Raw genomic sequence first — 24,889 nt, 5'->3', positions numbered from 1 at the left:
AATAAGCTCTCAAAATCCTCCTGCACCCTTTACTGTAATAATCATGTACTTTTTTTTTAAAACCAGGTTTATTTATTTATTTATTTTTGTTTTTAGATTATTTCTTCAAATTTTTGTCAGGAGTGACTGAAATAAAAAAAATATAATTAAGTCCCATCTTTATTGTCATCATTGAAATGGCTTTAGGAGAAAGATCGTCAGATGAAGATTATTGCTTCTTACTTTCATCAGATAAATAGTTGTCATTGATAGATAGCCCAGATAATCTGTCCAGAATGCTCATGAAGATGTGAGTATTCTTGGGAACTGGAAGCTTTCCCTTTGCAGTGTCATAGATACCAAAGTAGGCAGCTCAGTAGATGATAATACCCTGCACAGACACATTAAAGCCTTGGTACAGGCCCTTAAGCCCATCACATTTGTAGATCTTAGCCAGGCAGTCACCAAGGCCTTTGAATTCTCTTTCAGCTCTGGCTTTGTTCACATCAGCTGCTAGACAGGTACTAGTAAAATCAAGAGGGTACACAAAACACAGGGATGTGGACCCAGCAGCGCCACCTGATGCCAGATTTCCTGCAAAGTAGTGCCAAAACTGGGTTCTCTTGTCCACACCACCCAGGAAGATCTGCTTGTATTTATCTCTGAAGGCAAAGTTGAGAGCCTGAGTGGGAAAGTATCTGATGACAATGGCCAGGTTACGATGCCAGAAAGAGAGGACTCCCTGCTCCTTGGGGATACAAACTACACAGTCTATAATGCCCTTATATTGCTTATCTGCGGTGATTTGGTTGCTGGCATGCTGCACCTGCAGCAGCAGCTTGACCCGTTTGATGGGCACTACCACTGTCTTGGAGATGGCCTCAGGCACCCCACATGCCAGGAAGTCCTTGAAGAAGGACACAGTGGCATCTGTCATGTTGAAAGAAAAGAAGAGGCAAGGAAGTGCAGGGAAGCAGCGCGTCTAGGCTGAGAACCAGCTTTGACTCCAGGACTCTGGGTTTACCATGTATTTTTTGTGTGTGGTATGCATGTTTGCATGTGTGTTGGTGCATGTGTGAATGTGGAGGTCAGAGATTGAAGTTGGGTACCTTCCTCAGTCACCCATCCCTTTATTTACCACAGTATCTATCACTTGAATCCCAAGTTCACTGATTCAACTAGTCTAGTTGGCCAGCTTGCCCCGGAGAGCCTCTGCATATACTAGTTGAGTGCCAGATTTCAAGTGGCTACCATGCCTGCCGGACATTCATGTGTATGCTGAGGACCAGCCCTCAGGCCTCATGCTTGTGTGTGTGACAGCACTCTATCCATTGAGCCATCTCCTTAGCCTTTAAAAGAACAATTAACCTAAGATCTAATCTCTTAGCAATTTTAAAGACATATGCCAAGATTCTTAGCTACAGATACTATAGTATAGCAGATCTCCAAAACTTATTTATTATGCATAACTGTGATAGTATTCCCTTTGGATATCTCCTTCCCTTTTCCTCACTGCAATTTAGCACCTACTTTTCTACTATTTGTTTCTGTGTTTGACATTTTAGACTTCACACATAAGTGAGATAACTCAGAATCTGTCTTTCTGTGTCTGGCTCTCCAGGTTCATCCATGTTGTTGCACATGGTAGGACTGACTTCTTTTCACTTCCCAGTTTGCTTTTATGAAGAATTGATGGTGAATTTTGTCACCAGAATTTTTTGCTTCTATTCAAAGGATCATATAGCTTTTCTTTTTTAGACTTAGCATGCTGATTCTCATCTGACTAAACAATTCTGAAGTATTACTTTTAAATTAGATTGATAAATTTGATCTGTTGACATTTTGTTAAGAATTTTTGCAATCTATGCTCATGAAGGATATTGGTCTTTTCTGTTTTATAATGTTATTACCTAGTTTTGAGCAATGACAGTCTTAAAGAATAAATTGAAAGTATTACCTTCCCTGAAATTTTCTAGAAGGTTTTGTGTAAAATTAATATTATCTCATCTTCAAATATTTGATAGAATTTATATGTGAAGTAACCTGGGCCTAACATTTTCTTAGTGGAATGACCTTTTAACTATATAATTTCCTTAATGAATACAAGACAATTTAGGCATCTAATTCTTTCTGAGCCACCTTTGTAATTTGTCTTTCAAAAATCCTAGAGTTCATGTAGGTTGTCGAATTTATTGACCTAAAAGGATTCATAATATTCCTCCTCTTCTCTATCTCTCTGTATTTAATTTTGGATGGTTATGTTGCCATGTCTTTTTTCCCTAACATTTTTACCTGAAATTTCTCATTTGTCCTTAAACATGCAATGGACTCTCAGTGAAAATGCCAGCCCCATAGACAAGAAGTCTCATCTCTCTAGGGAGCTAGGGAAGGGAAGAGAAGTGCTCAGATGGGATTTATCAAGGTCTGCAGTTGTGTGCAAGAGGAGGTGGTCTAGGTGAGAGATCAAGGAGAAGTAACATGCTGCATCTGGCTTCTGTGACCTTGCCTAGTGGCTGGACAGTGGTGCTGCCATTTAAAATCAGATAGCCATTTTGACTCAGATGAGGAACTAGCTGACTAATGTGCTATTTTTGCTTCAGTATCCGTGCTTGCTTAGCTATAGCCCTCCCCCCCCACCTTGATTCCTGGGAAGTCTCTACTTCAAGGACATTCCAGAGATACCTAGCCATAGAGGCTCTGGCCTCTTGCAAAAGATAAGTTCTGCAAATAGCTCTTGCAATAGGTTCTGCAAACAAATTACTACCTAAGATAAGTAGGCTGGAGTTCCCACGCGCACCCTCTCTGAAATTTGCGTGCATGCCCTCTTAGAACCAATCGTTTTATGTTGCAATATGATGTAACCTTTCCTTTATAAACCCCTTTCCTCTGAGGGTCGGGCTCTCTCCCTCACTACCACTGTGCCGGACTGTGTGGACGGAGCCCAGGCCTAGGTTTGCAATAAAGAAACCTGTTGCTTTTACATTCGAGTGTCTTGGCTTCTGTGGCAGTCCTCTGGGTGACTCCTGGGTGACTGGGGGTCTTGGCTCCTGGTCAGGGGTCTTGGCACCACATAGGAAGATGGTCACAAATCCAAGAATGGGTCAGATTCAAGGGTGGGCTACCTTCCTGGACTCCTTTTCTTCTCCTGTGCCCTCCAACCCTGTGTCACATTGGAAAGAAGCTGCCAGGAATTCCCTGCTGCAGGTCACAGAGACTGTTGAGTCACCTCTAGTGGGTTCTCCTTACCCCAGACTCAGCTGCACAGGACACATAGGCTTCAATACAGTCCAATCTGGCTTTATTTTGTGCCCCCCTCCCCCAGTTGATTTCCAGCTCTGAGTGTCAGGAAACACTTGGACACACATGGGTCTGAAAGGGCTTGACTGTCTTCTGGTGGGTGCTGGCCACAATGCTCAAAGGCGTTTGCCCACCACAGACCTCAAAATGCATTTAGCACTGTGGCTGTGTCACTTCCCAAGAATCCTTCAGTATCTACTTTTCTTTGCTGTTTTCTCATACACGAACAAAGCAAAGGGCACACAATTCAATCCCTGATTCACAAGTGGGAATGGGAGGTGGGGGTCTGGAATGATGGAGAAGTCCATGCTAGAGGTCAGTGGTGCTCAGGTGTCCTCCCAGAGAAGTGACAATGGCAGTGTGTACAGGGAGGGGTGCTGTACTGCTGTCAACAGCAATCACCTCCAGCCATGGTTGCCAGCTCACAGTGAGTGGAAATGGTCTTGGGCTTACGACTCTTAGGAGGCATTAGGAGCAAAGGCATGCTGCATCAAACAGCTGACTACCTCATGTAATGACCCTTTGTTCCTTCATTTCTGCCTTTTCTTCTTCTTCCTCCCCCACTCCCTCTGCCAGCTCCTTTTCTTCCTGCCTTCCTTCCTTCTCTCAGTTTGAGCCACCATTCTCTTTGCTGCTGCCACTTTATTTTTCACATTGCCAAGTTTTCCTGATTCCTGGTGCTCCTCCTGCCATCCTTGATGTGTCGGTTAGGATGATGTCACATGATGCAGTTCTGTGTCTTGTGATTTCTAGTTGGAGCCAAAATCCCTCAACTGCAGAGCCCATGTTGACTGGAGGAAGGGTCAGGTTGGGGTCCAGAGGTGGAAGCAGCGGGCTGACTTTGGTCTGATCTAGGTTGCTTCCCCATGCTGTTGTCTGACTAGAGACAGAGCACAAAGGTGGGTAATTCACTCCCCCCTTCCATGGGGTTGAGGAAAACCAGAGGTCAGGAATCATGTCCTATTGAACCTTTAGGTCTCTCTTAGTTTCATTATTAATTAATGTATTTATTCTTTTAGACAGGTTATGTCTCAGGTTGGCCTTGAACTCACTATGTAGCCCAGAGTGGTACCATAATGCAAAGATACCCTTACTTCAAATGCCTGAATGTTGGGATTACTGGCATGCACCACGCCTGGTGTAACAGTTTCTTTTCAAATTGTGTTTGATGGAGGTGAGGGTGATCTGGCTGCGACATCTGTCACCCCACTGATTGCCAGGGTCGATTTGGCTGACCTGGCTTGCTAGGTGGGTGTCCCCTTCCTCCCTCACTGCTCCACGTGGGTCCCTCCTGAAGCTGCACACTCGGTCGAGAGGACGACCCTCCCTGAATAGAGGACCGGCCTTCAATCAAGGGTATATGTGTAGCTGTGCTCCCCTGCTAGAACCTCCAAACAAGCCCTCAAATTCTGTCTGAGAAGGTTCTCAGTAAATATTTATTGAATTGAATAATGTTAATTTTGTGTACTGCACGATACTACAGTCCTTCTGAATCACATCACAGTAGAATGATGGAACTGGAAGGACTATCAGATAGCTTTTAAATCTCCGACAGTTTAGAGAATGACAAAAATCTAGAACCAGAACAATTAAATACCTTGCCCCAGGCCACAGAGTTGGCTGAAAAGCTGGCATTAGGAGCCTAGGAAGCAGGCCCTTGGTATAGTGCTACTCAGACAAACTGAACAAGGGCTGGGAAATATGTCCATCAGTAAAGCGCTTGCAGTGCAATCCTAAGGACTTGAGTTCAACCCCAGAATACTCATAAACTGTTGAGTGTGATGACGTGTGCTTGCAATTCCAGCACTGAGGAGACAGACAGGCAGAACCCTGGACCATGCTGTCCAGTGAACCTAGTCTAACTGGTGAGCTCCATGTCCAGTGGTATTCCTAAGGATGACATCTGAGGTTGTTCTCTGGCCACATGCACATACATGTACCCATCTACACACGAACATGCATGCACACACAAACGCCCACTCATAAAAGAAAATGGACCTTCTGGATTGACTGGGATCTTGCTTTCCATCAGGCACTACGACTTCACAGAGATAGGCTGTAGGGCAGCGCTGTCCACCACTGTGCACACTGCGCAGTCTGGCTCATGAGGCCACCTTTGCGTGCTATCCAGAGTTGCGTTTCACCTTGCAGAGTTGGTGGAAGATTGTCAGGAGATATAACAGGTATGATCGGGTAACATTAAGACTCATTAAAGGACTTGCCTTGGGAAAGAGCTCCTTGAACTTTATTTTCTCTTTTCTTCCCAAGGTTTTTCCCCCAGACCCTCCACGTGTGATCTCTAGTCATGTGGATGCCTTTCCTTGCTTCTGAACTTCCCTCAATGAATATAATAATTCAACAAAAAATACTTGCCTTGGGACACTGGCAACTATTCATCAAGATTACTTAGAGTCTGGAGAACCACACTTAAAGATGTTCAGTAAGAGCCGGGCGTAGTGGCGCACACCTTTAATTCTAGCACTCGGGAGGCAGAGATAGGAGTACCATGAGTTCGAGACTCCATAGTGGAGTGACTCACGGGTCAGCCTGGGTTAGAGTGAGACCCTACCTCGAAAAACCAAAAGAAGGGCTGGGGAGATGGCCTAGCGGTTGAGCGCTTGCCTGTGAAGCCTAAGGACCCCGGTTTGAGGCTCGGTTCCCCAGGTCCCACGTTAGCCAGATGCACAAGGGGGCGCACGCGTCTGGAGTTCGTTTGCAGAGGCTGGAAGCCCTGGCGCGCCCATTCTCTCTCTCTCCCTCTATCTGTCTTTCTCTCTGTGTCTGTCGCTCTCAATTAAATAAATAAAAAATGAACAAAAAAATTAAAAAAAAAAAAAAGAAAAACCAAAAGAAGAAAAGAAAAAGATGTTCAGTAAGATACACGGGGTACAGTGAAAACTGTCAAACAGTGAAGAGCATGAATCATACAGAGCCATCTGGAAAGTGCTCTGAAATATTCAGAAAACTTTTTTTGGACACCCAATTACTGTATAAGCCTATGCATGCAGAGCCAAGCTAGCATCTCTTTGTATGGTGTGTGAGTGACAAGGAGGTGGGGACATGGAAGCACGGGAGACAGTCACCATCCTGTGAGCACTTCAAGGAGAAAGAACGGAAATAGGGAAAAGAAAGCCAAGAAGAATGAGTGTAATGGCAAAGGTTAAGAAGAAGATTCCAATCAGAAGACAAGAAAGTTCATGTCATTATCTCCTCTTCTCTCAAACTAAAAATAAGGTATCTCAGAGCTACAAAAGTAGACTTCACTGACCTTTATCTAGGCGTAAACACATGTCATCCCCTCCAGATCATGCTGGATGGTGGCCCCTGTTGTTAAAGGTCAGGCTGGGGAATGTAGTATTACAGAGTAACCTCTGTGAGGGTTAATTAGCTTCTCTCAAGCAAAGAGCTAGTGCTTTTGGAACCACTGTGCTGATGGAAGTGACACACACACATTCAGTAAGCCTCTTTTCTAACATGCTGGCCTTTGAGATTTGGCTGAAACTTTGTCAATGGCCAAATAAGGTGGCAAACTAGAGTTAGATTTTGACAAGGACTGCAATACTGTGGGAAGGGTCTTGGCTGGGGTATCGGGCTTCTTACCAGCTTAGATAAACTGTGTGGCCTACTTGTTACATCCACATTGTTATGAAGAGGTGGGTTCAAGCTGAATGAACCCCCAGAGTCTATCCATTAGCCTCTTAATCTGCACTGTAATAGGATAGAGAGCTGGAACCTCATAGTAGGAGGTGTTTGGATTAATGTCATAATTAAAGGGCTTCTGGGAATGGGTTCATTTTGCATTTGCTGTTCTTCTATCTCCGGCTGTATGAGGATCCAGTGTTGCTTCCTGCAGAAGATGCAGCATACAAATGCCTTCTTGGAAGAGGAGAATGGCTTCACCACACCAAACTTGCTGGCACCTTGACCTCAGACTTCCCAGTGCCATGAGCCTTTGTCATAGCCGCTGGTGTTCACTTAGAGCACACCAATGAAGACAGGAGGGCATGACCTCAGAGATCTTGTATGAAACATTGTATGATACTTTCTGTTGCTTCTGTCAGTCACCAAAATATCTGATCACAGGAGAAACTTCGTCTTCCTGTATTGGGACCATCTGGCACCTATAGTCACTTTCACCTCAGTCAGCCACTCTTTCATTTCTAAATTGCTATTTTGTGCACTGTTATAACAGACAGAAACAAGGCAAATCATACAAACAAACCCCTCCTTATTGATTAGCTAACAAGTATAATAAGCAGGAAGAAATCCTTGTCTATGGTAACAGGGAACTCCATCTTGGTATAGGGGTGTGTGTGTGTGTGTGTGTGTGTGTGTGTGTGTGTGTGTGTGTCTTTCTGATGCGTAGAGGTAGGATCATGTTATCAGCCAGGCTAACCCACCATGTTGCTGTTTCTTTGTCTGAACACAACCAGACACTCAGGCCAAGTGTCACTGCACTTGAGTACAGTCATTCAAAGATAATGAAATAAACAGTTTTCAGAATCTCTGGGTACAAAGCCCCCTTCTATTTGGCGCATAGCAAGTATCTTAAAGAAGTTATGTTGAATAATGGGGAGATGTCGCACACCTTTAATTCTAGCACTCGGGAGGCAGAGATAGGAGTACCATGAGTTCGAGACTCCATAGTGGAGTGACTCACGGGTCAGCCTGGGTTAGAGTGAGACCCTACCTCGAAAAACCAAAAGAAGGGCTGGGGAGATGGCCTAGCGGTTGAGCGCTTGCCTGTGAAGCCTAAGGACCCCGGTTCGAGGCTCGGTTCCCCAGGTCCCACGTTAGCCAGATGCACAAGGGGGCGCACGCGTCTGTAGTTCGTTTGCAGAGGCTGGAAGCCCTGGCGCGCCCATTCTCTCTCTCTCCCTCTATCTGTCTTTCTCTCTGTATCTGTCGCTCTCAAATAAATAATTAAAAATTAAAAAAAAAAACAAAAAGCTAAACATAAAAATGACATATAATATCAACTGAATTTCATTTAATCCATTCCATCCTTTCCACTATTGTGGGATGTATCTGAAGGGACCAAACTGATACCATGACAGGCTTCAGTAAAGTGCCCAACTAGACCTAAGTTTCAGTTTCCTGGAGAGGCAGGCAAGACTTCTGGGAAAGGGCAAGCTGTTAATCAACAGTGACCCTGGGCAAATCTTAAATTGCTGGGCAAATGTGAACCAAATTATGAGTTTAGGTAGAGTATACCAAAACAAGATTCATCTGGTTTTAAAAACCTAATCAGACCACCAGCAATCATCTGGAGATTAGGAAATCTAACAAGTAGAAACCCTGTGGGATGGAAAACATTGCCATTAAGAATGTTCCTGAGCCAGGTGTGGTGGTGCGTGCCTTTAATCCCAGCACTCGGGTGGCAGAAGTAGGAGGATCACCATGAGCTCCAGGCCACCCTGAGCCTGAGATTACATAGTGAATTCCAGGTCAGCCTGAGCTAGATTGAGACCCTACCTTGTAAAAACCAAAAAGAAAAAAACATGTTCCTGGGTTGGGAAGATTGCTTAATGGTTATGGCGCTTGCCTGCAAAGCCTAGGAACCTGGGTTCGATTCCCCAGGACCCAGGTAAGTCAGATGCACAAAGTAGCACATGGGTCTGGAGTTCCATTTGCAGCAGCTGCAGGTCCTGCTGCACCTATTCTCTGTCTATCTGTCTCTCTCCCTCTCAAATAAATAAACATAGATATTAAAAAAAAGAATGTTCCTAACTTCTGCACAAAATACAGTGGTGTATACAATACAGAGCAAGCTGCTGTCGCAGGACTGAGTCCAGATCCCAGCTTTGGCTGTGCTCACTTCTGAAGCTATGTTTTGGGTTTTGGTGATATAACTGAAGTTTTTGACTAGGTGATGGCTAAGGTCTCCTTTCAGTAATTGGGGCTGTGAAGTCTGTGACACGAAAACCAAGTCTGCAATGGGCACATTCCCAGCCCTCTTCCCCCTCTCCCTGACACCCCCACCCGCCTGAATGCACGTCTGAGATCATCGATAAGCCCACATTAGATGGTGAGTAGATGGTTATTCACAGTGTAGCTAATCACCCTCAGCACCCTGTTCTGTTCTTTTCCTCCTCCCCACAGGGAGAATCTGAGGTCACACTTTCATACTGAGATACTGGATATCCAGAGAATTGATGCATTTTAAGAAACAGGAACCACCTTTAAGCATTTGGCAAAATGTATTTAATTCTATGAAATGGAAAAAAAAAAAAAGCAAGCTGATTTATCCTCTCCTTTGCATAATAGTTTAAATGCAGCCTGGATTGTTTATTGGAGCTCAGAAGAGAAGATAGATAAGAGATATATTTATATGCTTATCTAGCCTTTAAATTAATCCCCTCCCCACAGTTTTTGCCTGAGCCTTTAGGTTGCTATGGAAACTGGCATGGCCTCCAGCTGCGATTCCTCTGAGACTTAATTGCATTCAGAATTTCATAAGCTCTCTATTAACCTTTGCCTGACAAGGATGTCTGGGTTCACAGTGGATTTGATCAGTAGTACAGAGTGAGGTATGTATCCAGCTTCATGTACCTAATGCTCTCTTTCAGTCAATAAAATATATTTATAAATAATCATTATAGTATTATTGTTGATGTGTCTCCTCTTTTTTGGAAATAATGCCAGATGTAATAACACATCTAAGAGATGGGACATTCCCAGGGAAGATTTAGAATAGAAGCTGAATATGTCTGCATATGTTTGAATATATGTAGGTGTACTGAATCTGTCTCTCTATATATCTATACTGTGCATATTACATGTGTCAGTCATTGTACTTACTATTTACTATGTGTTATCTGGCTTAGTTCTCATCACAACTCTGCATAACAGGTAAAAGAATTGCTACCATTTTATAGTGGCGGGAAAGGAACCGTGGAGAATTCAAGGTCTCTTGATAACTACTAGGTGGTAGAGGTGGGGTTAGAATTCAAATGTGCTTAATTCTAAAGAACTCAGATCTTCTATATTCCACAGGTCTCCAGTTTTCAGTCAATTATAGGCAGTGCCTCAAGAACCCACCTGGAAACTTATGCAGGAGCCCAAAGTCTCTTATTCTAGGGGATTATTCTACACTCATTACATCAGATTCCTGTCTAGAGGGAGGAGAAATAAAGAGGGCCGAGTCCTTACTCTCACAGATATTCTGGAGGTGAGGAAAGGAAAAGAGGAAATACATGAAAATCTGTTAATACTTATATGATATGTCCCCAGCATAAAGTCACCACTCCACTGCAAGCCATTTTCCAGGACACAACTTGAATGTAGAATGACTGAGTGACTGAACCACAACCCAACCCAACCCAACCCAACCCAACCCAACCCAACCCAACCCAACCCAACCCAACCCAACCCAACACAACACGTGCTGCTTGCTTTCCCATCTGCAGGAGGTGCAATGGTGCAGCGATGTCATGCCTGCATGCAGCTGTCTGCTTCTGCACATTTGTTAAGGCCCCCTCTTCTTTCTGCAGGCTCCTCAAACTCTTGCAACTTGGCTCCTGCAGGCCTTGTGGCGCTCCTCTGCCCCTCGCATGCTCTTCTCTTTGGCTTACACATTGCTGAACCTCTCTTGGTGTTCTCACTTTTCCTGATCTTCCAATACCTGACTTTTGGATGGTGAAGAAGTGCTTATGAACTGGCCAGGAGCTGTGTAAAAGAGAAGTCAGCAGACACAACTCAACAATCCTTTAGAAGGAACTCTCTGTGGAGGAATTCACCAAGTGCTCTGGAGTCAGAGAAGTACAGGCAATCTGGGAAGTCAGAGTGGGAGTCACAGTGGTGACCTTGAAGGATGAGGCAGTGTGTTCCTGCTGCTGAGTGGGAGAAAGCATTTCCAGTCAAGTGGATGGGGCACTGGCACTCTGGCCTGGCATACGTGAGAGGGTGGACAGTTCTTCCAGAGATGAGCTGCAAGCACTCAGGAACCAGAAGAAAATATGAGCTTGAGCTGGCCATGTTGTAAAAGCAGAGTCAAGGGGATCTCAGAGAGTTCAGTCCAATTGTTTCATTTTACTGTCAAGGAGATAAAGTCCCAGAGAATGCTCACTAACAGTCCCCTCACTTTAAGTGGGACTTTAAATGCTGTGGGGGCTGCTTTCAGCCATGTTCAAAGGGTCCTGAGGCAAGCAAAGGGAGTGGATTAGTCACTAGGACAGCTGTTGGCTTGAGCAGTAAACATACCTTCTCCTAAACAATTCACCTGGGAACCAGTTACGCCTGTGGGATGTCCACTTGCACTGAGCTGCAGGGATGTCCTGCTCACATAATAGACTAGTTTGCTCCTCTTCTTAGTGACTGTTATTCATGCTCGGTATCTACTCAAGCATACTCTTTGCTAGGTCCAGGGTCAGAACAGCAGGAGGCCTTCCAGCCTGGACTGGTTTAAGCACATAATCAGTAAGCCAAACTGTTCTCAGAGTGAACTTAGAGAGAGAAAACTCTATTTATCATCTTGTGCCTTTCAAGCCATAGGTTTTTTATTTGGTTGTTGGTACCACACATGAATTCCCTATCATGGATCGGGCCTCAAATCCAATCAGAGAGCAGTTGGTTACTCCCATAATTTACATGTCAGTACTGTGTCAGTGAGCACATCTTGTCCAGCTGGCTAGTTGGTAGCTTATGGGATCCCATGCTGTTAAGACTATTGATGACCTTTCTCCCTCAGCAGCCTATGTGGCACTTGTCAGCACCATGACAGCAAGTTGGCAAAGAGGAGACTTCCAGCTCAGCTCCACTTTGACTCTTGGTGTTCTGTCACTGACGTGTACAGCGCCTCCCCGTCAGCTCCACTTTGATTCTCAGTGTCCTATCACTGAAGTGTACAGTACCTCCAGCTCAGCTCCAGTTTGATTTTCAGTGTCCGTCACTGAAGTGTACAGTACTCCAGCTCAGCTCCACTTTGATTCTCAGTGCCCTTTCCACTGAAGTCTACATTACCGTCAGCAGTAGAGTCTTATGGTCTAGTTCAGGTGGGTATTCAAGAGCATGGCAGTCTGTATTGTTTTTTTTGAGTGGGGGAATGCTCATGGGTCTTCTTGACCAGCAACTCACTTGGAGTGACCCATCCCTGGTACTGGAATTTTCCTGTAACAACCTGTGGCGTCTGGGCACAGTTTTACCCCAGCAGGATATTGCTTCCCGCATTCTCTTTCTCTTTTCAAAATCATATATTTTAATTAGTTAATGAAGAAGTATGCTTCCAATGGCATATTCATAACATCTTTAGTTTTGTGCATTTCTCCATACCTCCCACCTCTCTTCCATCCCCTTCCCCTCTCCTATTTAGACCTTTCCACCCGCTGTATTCTGCCCCTCTACTTACATATCTATTATTCCCTCCTTTAATCAGCTTCCTCCCCCCTCTGGGCCTCTTTATAGCTTCCTAGACTCTACTATTGATCTTAGCTCCATCTTCAAACAGACAGTTGCCTGTGATTGTTTTCACAAGGTACTAGAAAGGTCTTCCACTTGAATGAGATGAAGTGAGACCACATCTGTGTCTTCAAGCAGCTCATAGAGAGTACAATGGATAATTTTCACAAAGCAAATTAACTTTACCTATTCCTATTAACTTTAGTTTCCATATCTAAATATTAATTACTGATCTTTATGGAGGTTAATATTTGCTAGGGGTTGCACTAGGAGAATCTCACATTAACCTTAAGCAATCAAAGATACCATTAGCCTTTTCTAAAAAAATTCTAAATTTATTTATTTATTTGCAAGGAGAGAGAGAGAGAGTGAGCGAGCGAAAGTAAGAGCGAGAATAAACCAGGGCCTCTAGCTGCTGCAAACGAAATCCAGATACATGTGCATCTGGCTTTTACATGGGTACTGGGGAACTGAACCCAGGGCACTAGGCTTTGCAGGAAAACACCTTAACCACTGAGCAATCTCTTCAGCCCCTCATTATCCTTTTCTTTAAAATGACTCAATTCATTCACACTTTGGGGGAGAGATATGCTGGCTGGCAAATGTGCAATAGCTGCCTCGTTTATAAGCATGTATAGATCTATACACCCATACATAAACTCAATATTGTTGTAAGGAATTTGCAGGAACAATTTTAAAATAATGACAAGAAATACTCTGTTGTAAATTTCACATGACCAACAATTCATAATGATTTTATTAATTTTAGTGTAACTTGTATCCATAGACAAATGCTCAACTATGATTTAATAGCCAAGTTACATTCATTCATATGATTTTTTTCAATCCATTCATTTATTTTATCTACAGTTAATGTATTTTATGCACTGATACCAACTCATTAAATATAATGTCATGCATAGAACATCAAATTACTCTGTCAATTAAGAAATGAGTGACTTTTTGTTAAATCAGGTAATTTTGAAGTTTGAAAGAATATTATTCATAAGTAATAGCTATAAACATTAGAAACTTTAAGTTTAATCTGCACTAGCTTTCTTTCTGTCATATTCTTAAGTTTCACTAGCTAAAAGTAAAGCATCTCCTTACCTATAGGTTCTAAGAGGTCAATGCCACTGTCATGTCCAATTTTAAGTGGCCAAGGTTGAAGACAAAGTTGGGAGGAGATGTGACACAGCACAGTATTGTGTAATATAGAATCATGAGTCTTAAATTACCTGAGTTGCACTAAAAATGAATTACAGTGCAACAATCATAAATGATATGATATCATCTATGTTTTAAAAATGTTATCTGTTTCCATTTATATTACCAAATATAATAACTGGCTTGCAGAATTAAACCCATTATTATCCAGGATTTGCATCTTATCTAAATCTTTGGGAACTCAAACTAGAGTACAGTGGGTAAAAGTGGAAGATTATGCAACAGGCCATAATGTGGGTACAAGGAACCCCTCTTTGAGGCCCATGCCTCATGATGCAGGCAGCTGGACCTTCTGTTTGTGTACACAGTTGGCATTACTGCTTTATCTTATGGTGAGAACTGCTTTGGGTGGTCAGATGGCCTTCAAGCAATCATTTTCACTGGATGCAGAGAAGCTGTTGCAGAGCTTCACATAAAGTGAAAATGGCTTTAATTGCTATAAAAACATCTTTGTTGAGTCCTGTGGGCAAAGTGTGTCTTCCAACAACCAAGTTACATGCAGAGTTTTGTAGAAGATTGTCAAGGAGAAAGTAATTGTCATTTCTGTAACCATTGAAATCTTAGTACTTGGGCTGGGGAGATGGCTTAGTGGTTAAGGCACTTGCCTGCCAAGCCAAAGGACTCCAGTTCAATTCCCCAGGATCCACGTAAACCAGATGCACCAGTCAGCTCTTGCATCTGGAGTTCATTTGCAGTGGTTGCAGGCCCTGGTATGCATATTCTCTCACTCTCTCTGTATTTCTCTGCTTTTCTCTCTCTCTCAAATAAATAAAAAAAATTAAAAAGCCTTTAATTGAATAAAAACATGATTTTAAAAAAGCCTTAATACTTCAACATCTTTGAGACATGGTACTGCAGGGACAATTTTGTATCTTAAATGCCAATCCTAAATGGTGAACAATCATTGTAAGAAGACATCAGCCATGTTTCTCTGTCCTACCCATTGAGTATCACAGGTGGTAAGATTGAAATGTGTGTGACTTCCATCTGCAACTCTGATGTTGACATTCTCTAGTCCTATGAACACTAGGCTGTGCAAAATGCACAGTGCAAAAGAAATCAGACGATACACAGTACCAATCACTACCAGTAACTATCTTTGTACAAATTAGGAATCTGAGTTATGTTTTTCCCCTTTGTAGCCACAGTGAGAAATGAATGATACTGTGGTGAAGTGCTTCTGTTTTTCAGCTGTCAATCTCCACCTCTGAAGTGGAATTTTCCAAGTCTAGAAAAATGTGACAACCCTGTTTCATCTACAAACAGAAATTAAAGAAATATGCCACTGTAGCTGAAATGAAATCTGGATATAATTTTCAATCTTCTTCAAACTTCTTTATATCAAGTCTTCTAGGTGGAACATACGTATATCTGATTAGTTATATGAAAGCCCTACTTTCCTGTAGAAGCATATTAGTGTCTTGACTTTAAAACTCCCAAAAGGATACAATGAAACCTACAGAAACTGAGGCTAAACTCCTATGTTTTTCCTGCTGTTAGATGATTTCTTCTTGCCCAGCCTCTAAAAGACAGATAAAATCCACCATCACTATCAATTTCTGATTCATGATACATGTATTAACTACTGAAGGGACATATGGTATTATTTCCACAGTATGCAAGGGCATGGACGAATTTCAAATGCAACATGCTAAGTGACAGGAAGCATCACCCTAGACAGTACTGACTATATGAGTCCATGTACACCAAGGGTGAAAATGGGCAAAACAACCCTAGGGAGGAAATAAATCAAATAATCATCAAAATAAATGACTTTACAACTTAGTTGTAGTGATATCTGTACCAATGACTTTACAACTTAGTTGTAGTGATATCTGTACCAAGTTGGATTGTGTTCCTTCAAATTCATGTCCTTCCCAGAAACTCAGGACAAGAGCTTGTTTGAAAATAGGGCATTCTAGCTGTAATTATAGTGAGGCCATACAGGAATGGGTGGATATTGAATTCAACATGACTCATGTCTTTCCCTATGAGGAAGGAGAAGCAATGTGGGAGCAGAAGACACAGAAAGGCCAGGTGGAGACAGGCAGAGGCTGAAATGATGTGTCTAAAGCCAAAGAACTGCAGGGTTTGCTGCACATGCATCAGGTCAGAGGTGCCCAAATTCCTCTCAAGCCTGCAGAGAATGGGATCCACCTTGATCTGAATTTCACCAAGGGCCCAGAACTATGAGAGAATAATGTGTGAGATGCATTTTCCTGTGTAAGATACCACATTTGTGATACTTTGTTACCTATAGGAGCAATGCAATATTGATTTAAAAAAAATAAAGCTAGCCGTGTCTGGTGTCACATGCCTTTAATCCCCTCACTTGGGAGGAAGAGGTAGGAGGATCATTGTGAGTTCAAGACCACCCTGAGACTACATAGTGAATTCCAGACCAGCCTGGGTGAGAGTGAAAAACCATAAATAAATAAATAAAACTATAATTAAGTATTAACTATGCTCCAGGTTTTGGATGTAGAGTTTGCTGGAAAGTATTACCCAGGTATTATCACTCTTATTCCCCAAAAAAGCAAGATGGAGTGAAAGATACCTGATAACTTGCTCAGTGTCACTCAGTAAGGTGCTTCCTTCCTTGGCAATCTGACCACACTGATCACTGTCCTCAAAGTGGGAGGGAGGCCCGTGTAGGCAGGCAGCAGGATGACAGGCAAGAAGGGAGCAGCAAGTTCCCCAAATGAACAATGCATGTGTATAGGAATAGAAGAGTGAGTAGAGAAACAAATTATGTAACATCTCCGTAGTAGAATATTACTCAGTAGCCCTAAGGAACAAACTATGACCTCATGCAATAACATGAATAAATTTAAGTGCATTATTATGACTGAGTGAAAGAAGGATTCTATTTATACCAAACTGTTCAAGGATGGAAAATCTAAGCAGTGTTTGCCTGCTATATGGTAGGTACTCCATTGGGACCTGGGCAGAGGAAGGTCTTTGACTTTTGATGGCAGGTCTGAATGAAAGGCTGGGTATGAAAGACAAAGACTGAGTCAGTGTTGCTGAGCCTGGTGCGTAAGTACTCTTCAATAAGTATGGTGAGATTGCAGAATCTGTTCAGAACTGGGTATAGCTATGTGTTGATATTCATTATCTCTAAATCCCTGCAATTTGTGCCACATAATTTAGCACTTGATGATATTCCATATGGTAACGCTGTCTAATGTGTGTCATTTTATCACCCCAATCACCTACACTAATGCAGTAGGCAAATGAGTGAGAGAGCATGAGGGAGAATGGATATGGGAGTTAAGAGTTCTGAGGTGCTTACAGGGGTCATGTAGCAACTAATATGACAGCTCTGAAAGCTCCGTCGTCTTTTTTTTTTTTTTTTTTTCAAGGTAGGGTCTCACTCTAGCCCAGGCTGACCTGGGATTCACTATGGAGTCTCAGATTGGCCTCAAACTCACAGCGATCCTCCTACCTCTGCCTCCTGAGTGCTGGGATTAAAGGTGAGCCACCACACCCAGCCTTGCAGTCTGATTCTTAAACTGCAGAAAGTTAGTGATGAGAGCTCAAACCAAGGAAATAAATGTTTCTGGCATGATGCTGAGCACTGAGGAGATTATGGGAGAACAGACCACCCTTATCTGAGGGAGAAATGTTCTGAGAGCCCCAGTGGTTGCTTAAAACCCGACACACATAATGTTTTCTTATACAGGTATACCTATGATAAAGATCAATTTATTAACTAATCATAAGAGATTAATAAATACAAAGAATAAACTAGAACAATCATAATAATATATGTACTATAATAAAGTTTTGGGGAGTTCCTATCTCTTTTAATTTCATTTTTTTAAAAAAATATTTATTTTATTTGAGAGACAGATAGAGGGAAGGAGGGAGGGAGGGAAAGAGAGAGAGAGAGAGAGAATGGGTGCACCAGGGCCTCTAGCCATTGCAAACAAACTCCAGATACGTGTGCCACCTTATATAGTTAGCTTACATGGGTACTGGGGAATTGAACCTGGAATCTTAGGTTTTATAGGCAAGTGTCTTAATAGCTAAGCTATCTCTCCAGCCCTTAGCTTCTTCCTGTATCATATTCAACCTGCCTGCAAGGTTATCAGATAATGTAATGCCCGTGCTACAAGAAGTGAGGCAAATGAACTGGCACTGGGACAGGGTGTCAGGCTACTGCGTGAGGGTTACTCAGTCACACGCACTCGGGACTATAACAGTTGACTTGGTCATCCAGAAGGCAAATGAGTGACTACGAGCTAGGTAGAACATACAGTGAGACCACGTGCTAGAGAGAAGGATGGTTTAAGAGGGACTCGGTCACACTACACTGAGCAATGCACAATTTCAAACTGATGGACTGTTTATTTCTGGAATTTTCCACTAACACTGGTCAGACCATAATTGGCCATGGGTAACTAAAACTGTTTTAAAGTGGTACTCCTGCCCATGATCTGTGGTTGGAGTCCGTCTCCTCACTGGGAAGAGAAAGCAAAGAAGAAGGCAAGGAGCACAGTGCCAGGAAACACGGCTGATTTGTCCTCTGGGCACAGAGCAGGAGTCACCAGTAAGGCGTGGTGTCACGATGCTTGCTTCCTAAGCTCTACAGACCCCAGGATGTTCTCCAACACGGCTGTCCAGACAGTCACACTAGACTCTGGCAGTCTAAGAAGCCAAGGAAGGCAGATTGATGTGGGTTTCAGATGTGTGGAAGGTTTTGTGGACGTGATAGATCTGAACTTTGTATAGAACTTTGGAATGCTCTGGCTCTGTATGTGGGAACTCTGCTCTGAACAGTCTGCTGAAAGCTTGGAGCATCTGCAGGAAGTTCCACTTAGCTCCTCTCAGGAGGGCTGCGTGCTCAGCTGGCTCCATTTCTAACAGTTAACGGTGCAAGGATGAGTCTGATTCCAGTGGCTGCAGCAAAACCCAGCCAAGTTCTCTATTAAGTGTGCAAATACAAGTACCTCCTGAATCCAAGTGCTGCTGGAGGAGGCTCCCAGGGCTTTTGCTGCCCCTCCCCATGCTGTACAATCCAGAGCGGCAGGAGCACGCCCATGCTAAGAACAGGGTCTTGTGCTGCATGGTGTGTGTGGTGAACCTCCGCTTCCATGTTGATGGCCTTGGGCTTCCAGTGGCAGAGCCCGAGGGGTGGCGCCTTGACTTGAGAAGAGCTGGGCGTAGGAGAAACACTCTTTCTGATACTAGGGACTGACTCGGCTTTGTAGCTACAGCTTCTCAAACGAGGAAAGACAGTTTCCCTTTCAAATTGAAAAACAATCGGCCATCTTTCTAGCCACAGCCAGTACCACCTCTAAATCAACAGTTCAATTTTACAGACTGCCTCCCTCACAAAGTACACAGGGATTACTTGAAATAAAAAACAAATGTCAAGATTTGTACAAATGTCAAGATTGTTGAGAAAGAAATGAAGCCTACACCCACCCCATGTGGAAAGGCTTGTCTCAGGAATTATTTTCTGCCTTTCTGGTATCTTTAGAGTTTTTCCAGGGGCCCAGCACTACCATACCTTGACTCCTAGCAGTGATCGGGGCTCTGACCCACCTGCACTCAGCTTCCCCTCAGATACCTCGCCAGAAAATTTACACTGTAAACTGAAATTTAAAAATAGACATTTGAAAGAAAAGATGTTTCCTACTGTGAGCCGAAGGTAGAGAAGGTTTAGGAGAGAGATTTTATTGAGAAAGTCTTCATGACGGAAGGTGCGGGTGATAGAGGCACTTTGGAGTCCACACTGTGGAAGGAACCCGCACATGCATGTTAGGGCACAGTACACTGTTCGTGGCTTGCTTGTCCTAAGTCAATCATTCCAGTCCAGATGGCATCTAGAACACAAGACTTACACGTGCTTGCAATAACCAATCTCAGCTACACAGAGGCAAAAGTGCAGGGGAAGTGCAGGGGATGAGGAGAGGTCAGGCACAAAACCATGCTGGAGGTGAGGATAATCAGTCACTAGGTGGGCAGAACTGAGCTCTGGAATGATGACCTTGGTGTTGCCTCCCTATACAACCTACGGGATAGAGATGAGATGTGGAAGGTGGGTTTTTCTGCCTTAGAGTGTGATCCCACCACCTTCTCACATTGTAGGCTCTCTGAATAAAACACAACTTAGAGATTTAATTCCTACCGACTGGCATGTGTGGTGACAGGCAGCCTGAGCTCCAGTATTCCCACTACACTACAGCTACAAGCTATTCTGCTGAAGGTTAAGAGTGACCTTGATTGTAATTTCTGAAACTGTCACTTTCCCATTTGAGTCAGTTTTGTACTGAAAAATGAAAAATAAAAAAACTTCATTTTCTGCAATAAAACCTCTCAGAACTTCTTTTTACTGACTTAATGGCTTTTTCTAGAATGAATGACAGACGAGGCCAGAGAACATTCTGGGTATAAAGGACATATTGATTCAGTCAGATTTGCCAAGACTCAACTACCGAGGGAAGTTTTTTTAAGTGACAAGAAATAAGGTACTTGCCAAAACAATTTCTTGGCCAGAAATCTTGTGACTGTTTCTTGATTCAAATTCTTTCATTTTCCATTTAGGGAAGTGACCCTCAAAGGCAAAAAGATAAATGCTGTTTTCTATGGATTCTGATTATTTTTTTCAATAAGTAACCAAAATCCAGTTTCTCATATAATAGCAATTTATGTATAAGAAGATGCAGACTTGATTAGCTTCCATCACTCCTACTTATGTTAAAAGAAAAAATTCTCTAGAGCTATAAAGCACTTTATTTAAACCCTCCATTTCATAGGCCAAGCGAGGGTACACACCTTGCTGGAAAGCTCACAGTGGACCAGGGGATCAGAGAAGGCCTGCAGCTGCATTTTGGACTTTTCAACCACACAGATCTTTCTGCTGGACTCCCCACCATTATTAACACAGTAATGCAGCAAGGATGAGACTTCATTCCTTAGAACTAAGAACTGAAAATAAAGAAATGGTGCCATGCTGGGCGTGGTGGTGCATGCCTTTAATCCCAGCATTTGGGGGGGCAGAGGCAAGAGGTTTGAGGCCACCCTGAGACTCCATAGTAAATTCCAGGTCAGCTTGGGCTAGAGTGAGACCCTGCCTCGAAAAACCAAAAAAAAAAAAAAAAAAAAAAAAAGAAAGAAATGGTGCTATATGTGTGCTGCTACCATCTAGGAGAATTTCTGTGTTGAAATTCAAAGGCCAGAGGGGTTGCTAAGCCACTCTTATCTGATGTCCATATTGGCCATGGTTTTGGAAAAGAGATTTTCCTGATTGTTGCATAGTATGGAAGAGAAAATCAACACACAATGAGCCAGGGGAAGGATGTCTCAGAATAAAATGCGCTAATTGTGGTTAGAGCGTAAACTGGCTCCTATAGGTCGGACACTTGGTCCTGGCTGGCAGTGCTAGTTTTGGAGGGAGTGGCACCTCTAGGAGGGTATGGTAGCTTGAATAGATGACTTCTAATAGAATAAGAAGTTTATTAAATTTTTTAGAAATTTATTACATTTCTAGCTGCCTGGCTGGAGGAGGTGTCACTGTGGGCAGATCCTAAGGTCCAGTCCTAAGGTTTTCTTTTTTTAGGGGGGGATCTGAATTCTAGCCTAAGGTATGCAGAGTGTCTGAGCTCTGCATGGGGCTCCTGGAGTGTGCTTGCCAGTGGTACATAGTGATTGCTTTTCTCTCTGTGTAGATCTGTGTAAAGGGAGCCAGCTTCTTCCACCATCTTGGAATTTCCCCTGGATCTGGCAGCCTCAAATAAATCCCAGTCGTCCCATCAACTGTGCTGGTTTGGAGGGTCATCCCGGCAGGGAGAGCATTGCTAGAGGAAACTGGTTACTGGGACTTGTGCTTTGACAGCCAGGACTCACTGCTCCTGCTGCCTAGTCTTCCCAGCCAGTACCGCCCTCCCATGGAAAGTGCCCACAAACCCTTCCTCCATGAAGTTGCTTCTCATCAGGTGTTCATTCACAGCAATACTAGCAGTCAACACACATGCTGATGACTCATGCTAGTGATTACATTAACAATTCTGAAATGTAAGCATCCTGAAGGCTTGCTGCAATGGGATGTACTGAAGTGCACCAAGCAGGGCTTTTCTCAGTGGTCCTGTGACATTGTCTCTTTTAGTTGGCTGTAGCCATGCTAGGCACTGGCCTGAGTCCCCCGAGACCACCAGTTACTAAGCCCCTTCCTCTCCTCTCATTTGAGAAAGGCAGATTATATAAATACCCAGTTCCTCCAGGCTGGTCTGCCTTTAACATCAAACTTAATGGATGGATTTTAGAATCCTACAAATGGCAAAGCCCTGTTTTATTTTATTTTATTTTATTTTTTTACATTATTCTAAGGGGATTTGGTCCTTGAGTATTATTCTGTAATAAACACATTGTATCACCCCCAAAGGATATCTTGACTACTTAACATTAAGGCTTATATTGAAAGAAATTAACATTACTGCTCTTTATAGTCTATCATTCAGTGAGTGTCATCCAACTGCACGGAAAGGCAGATCTGTCTGCTTCCTGTCTGACTCATTGTTGCTAATGGTTGTCAGGGAAACAGGCCCTTCTGCAGTCTAATGATGTGCTACAGCTGTGTAACTGTGGATGTCGTACTGTACTCCCACTGAGAAGAGAGGTGGGCCTTCTCTAAGGCCCTTGGGACTTATAAAAGAAGATGGTTTGTTGTCATGGATGCAAATTTCCAATTTGTTGAAAAGGTTAGGCACCAACGATGAATGGCTTTCTTGTGGACACAATGGGGTGGCACTGCAGGAGCTCTGGATCTTCAAAGTATTTGTGAGACTTTATGCAGACCTTTTCATGGTGGCTCCAGAGACACGACCCCTCCTCAGTGGTCACTGTTTTGTACAATGAAAGATTCTTTAAATTCAAAATAGAAGCCAATAAAGGGCAGGAGAAAGAGATGCCTACCTTAGCCGTTAAATGCACTTCCTGTGCAAATATGAGGGCCTGAAAGGACCTGAAACCATCATAGGGTGGGCCTGTAACCCCAGTCCCACAAAGGGGAGCAGAGACCCATACAATGAAATTGTATCCGAGAATTGCCCAGGCTCATGAAAATAATAGCAAGCTCTAGCATCAGAAAGACTCTAGCTCAAAATGAGATTGGTTGGAAGCCCAGTGGAGTAGGTGACTGCATAGGGCCTTCATACACATGTACCGACCACACCTCCCACTACCACCATGTTGCACACACAGACATACAGAAGCAATTAAAAAACCCTATTAAAATGTTTATTGAGGTATCGTTCAGTATCATGCCCTCATTTAAAGTGTACAATCAAATCATTTCAGTGCATTCAGAGGTGTGTGCTCATTGTTATAATGAATTTTAGAGCATATTATTTGTTAAGAAAAAAAGTGTCCCTTTCCCCTGAGTTATCAGCATCTTTTTATCTCCCCACTAGTTTTGAGAGCCTTAGGCTGAGGCTCTGTCTGTTTGGGGTCACTGCATATAATGGAGTCATACAACATTGTATTAAGTTTTGTTTCTGTTTTGGTTTTAATGTTACAAATGATCTTATTAACTATCTCTCTCCCAAATTTGCTTTTTTTAAAAATTTTTTTTGTTCATTTTTTATTTATTTGAGAGTGATAGAGAGAGAGTCAGATAGAGAGAGAGAGAGAGAGAGAGAGAGGGAGAGAATGGGCACGCCAAGGCCTCCAGCCACTGCAAACGAAATCCAGATGCGTGTGACCCTTGTGCATCTGGCTAACGTGGGACCTGGAGAATCAAGCCTCAAACCAGGGTCCTTAAGCTTCACAGGGAAGTGCTTAACCGCTAAGCCATCTCTCCAGCCCCCAAATTTGCTTTTTGAAAGTTAACAATTGACTGATTTCTTAGACTGTGGGCCATCTTTGTAGTGCCTCATGAAACCAAGCCCCTTTTCCCTCTATCGATGCCAATTCATCCCTCATGGATACTGACTTTATTTCTAGCTGAGAGAGGGGACCAAGCTGGGGAAAGTGATACTTCACCACTTGTCAATATAGCAAATATTCTGTTGGATGCTAGGCAGAGAGGCATCTTTTCTGTTTATATTCCCTTGATGAGAACTTGTCACGTGGCCCCAACTGAAAGCAGGAGAGTTATTAGATGTTTCCCAAACAACTGCACGTGCCCAAGGGAAACCCACTTTGGGTGAATGGTTAATCTTCCTTGCCATTTTAGACTCAGAGCAGTATGATTACTGGTCATTTTGATGACTTGATACATTTTGGCCTAGAACTCCCCATTTCCAATGAAATATTCATTTTATTTATTTATGATTATAAAAGGAGATGTTTATGAGGTTCTTGTCAATCATTTCCTATGATTTAAGCATGACACTTGTCCATTCTCTGAAGAACCAATGTGTCTAGTACCATAATTTTATTTTTCATAGCCTAATTTTTCCCTTCAACTTTTTGCTTTAATGCTTATAACACTCTGGTTAATTATTTTGACTACTGTATTATATAGAGCAATTTGTTGAGACTTTTTCAATCATGGCATGTGAAATAGCAGGGAGAAATTATTTCATTGATTTTGAAAAGATTAAAAAGCAGCCAATAACTAAAGAAATTGGTTTTCTTCCAAGGAGACTGCAGAATTGTAAAACATTTCTCATTGTAACCACAAGGTCTTATTAAAAATTTTAAAACATGACAGTATTATCTGGAAATATTTTTCTTTATCATTATTGCTTTTTCCTAAGCTAGGTATTTTGTATAGATCTGCTATTGCTTTAAAATGGCTATAATTAGCTGAGCATGGTGGTGCACGCCTTTAATCCCAGTACTCAGGAGGCAGAGATAGGAGGATCGCCATCAGTTCAAGGCCACCCTGTGACTACAGTTCCAGGTCAGCCTGGGCTACAGTGATTCCATACCACAAAAACTAAAATAAATAAATAAATAAAATGGCTATAATTAAAATGTAGTTCTTCCCAGATGAGTAATTCTGGAATTTATTTTCCAAAGTCTCTAAGATAAGCAC

The 24,889-nt window shown here is 42.8% G+C and overlaps 1 pseudogene; it reads right to left on the bottom strand.

Annotated features, from left to right (window-relative positions):
- Positions 1-208: 208 nt before the first annotated feature.
- On the bottom strand, positions 209-916 carry LOC101593609 (annotated as a pseudogene).
- Positions 917-24,889: the final 23,973 nt, after the last annotated feature.

This window comes from Jaculus jaculus, chromosome 18, assembly GCF_020740685.1.
Source record: "Jaculus jaculus isolate mJacJac1 chromosome 18, mJacJac1.mat.Y.cur, whole genome shotgun sequence".
In the NCBI taxonomy this organism is placed as follows: domain Eukaryota; kingdom Metazoa; phylum Chordata; class Mammalia; order Rodentia; family Dipodidae; genus Jaculus; species Jaculus jaculus.
The sequence above is the reverse complement of the archived record's forward strand: the minus strand, read 5'-3'. Positions and strand labels throughout refer to the sequence as shown.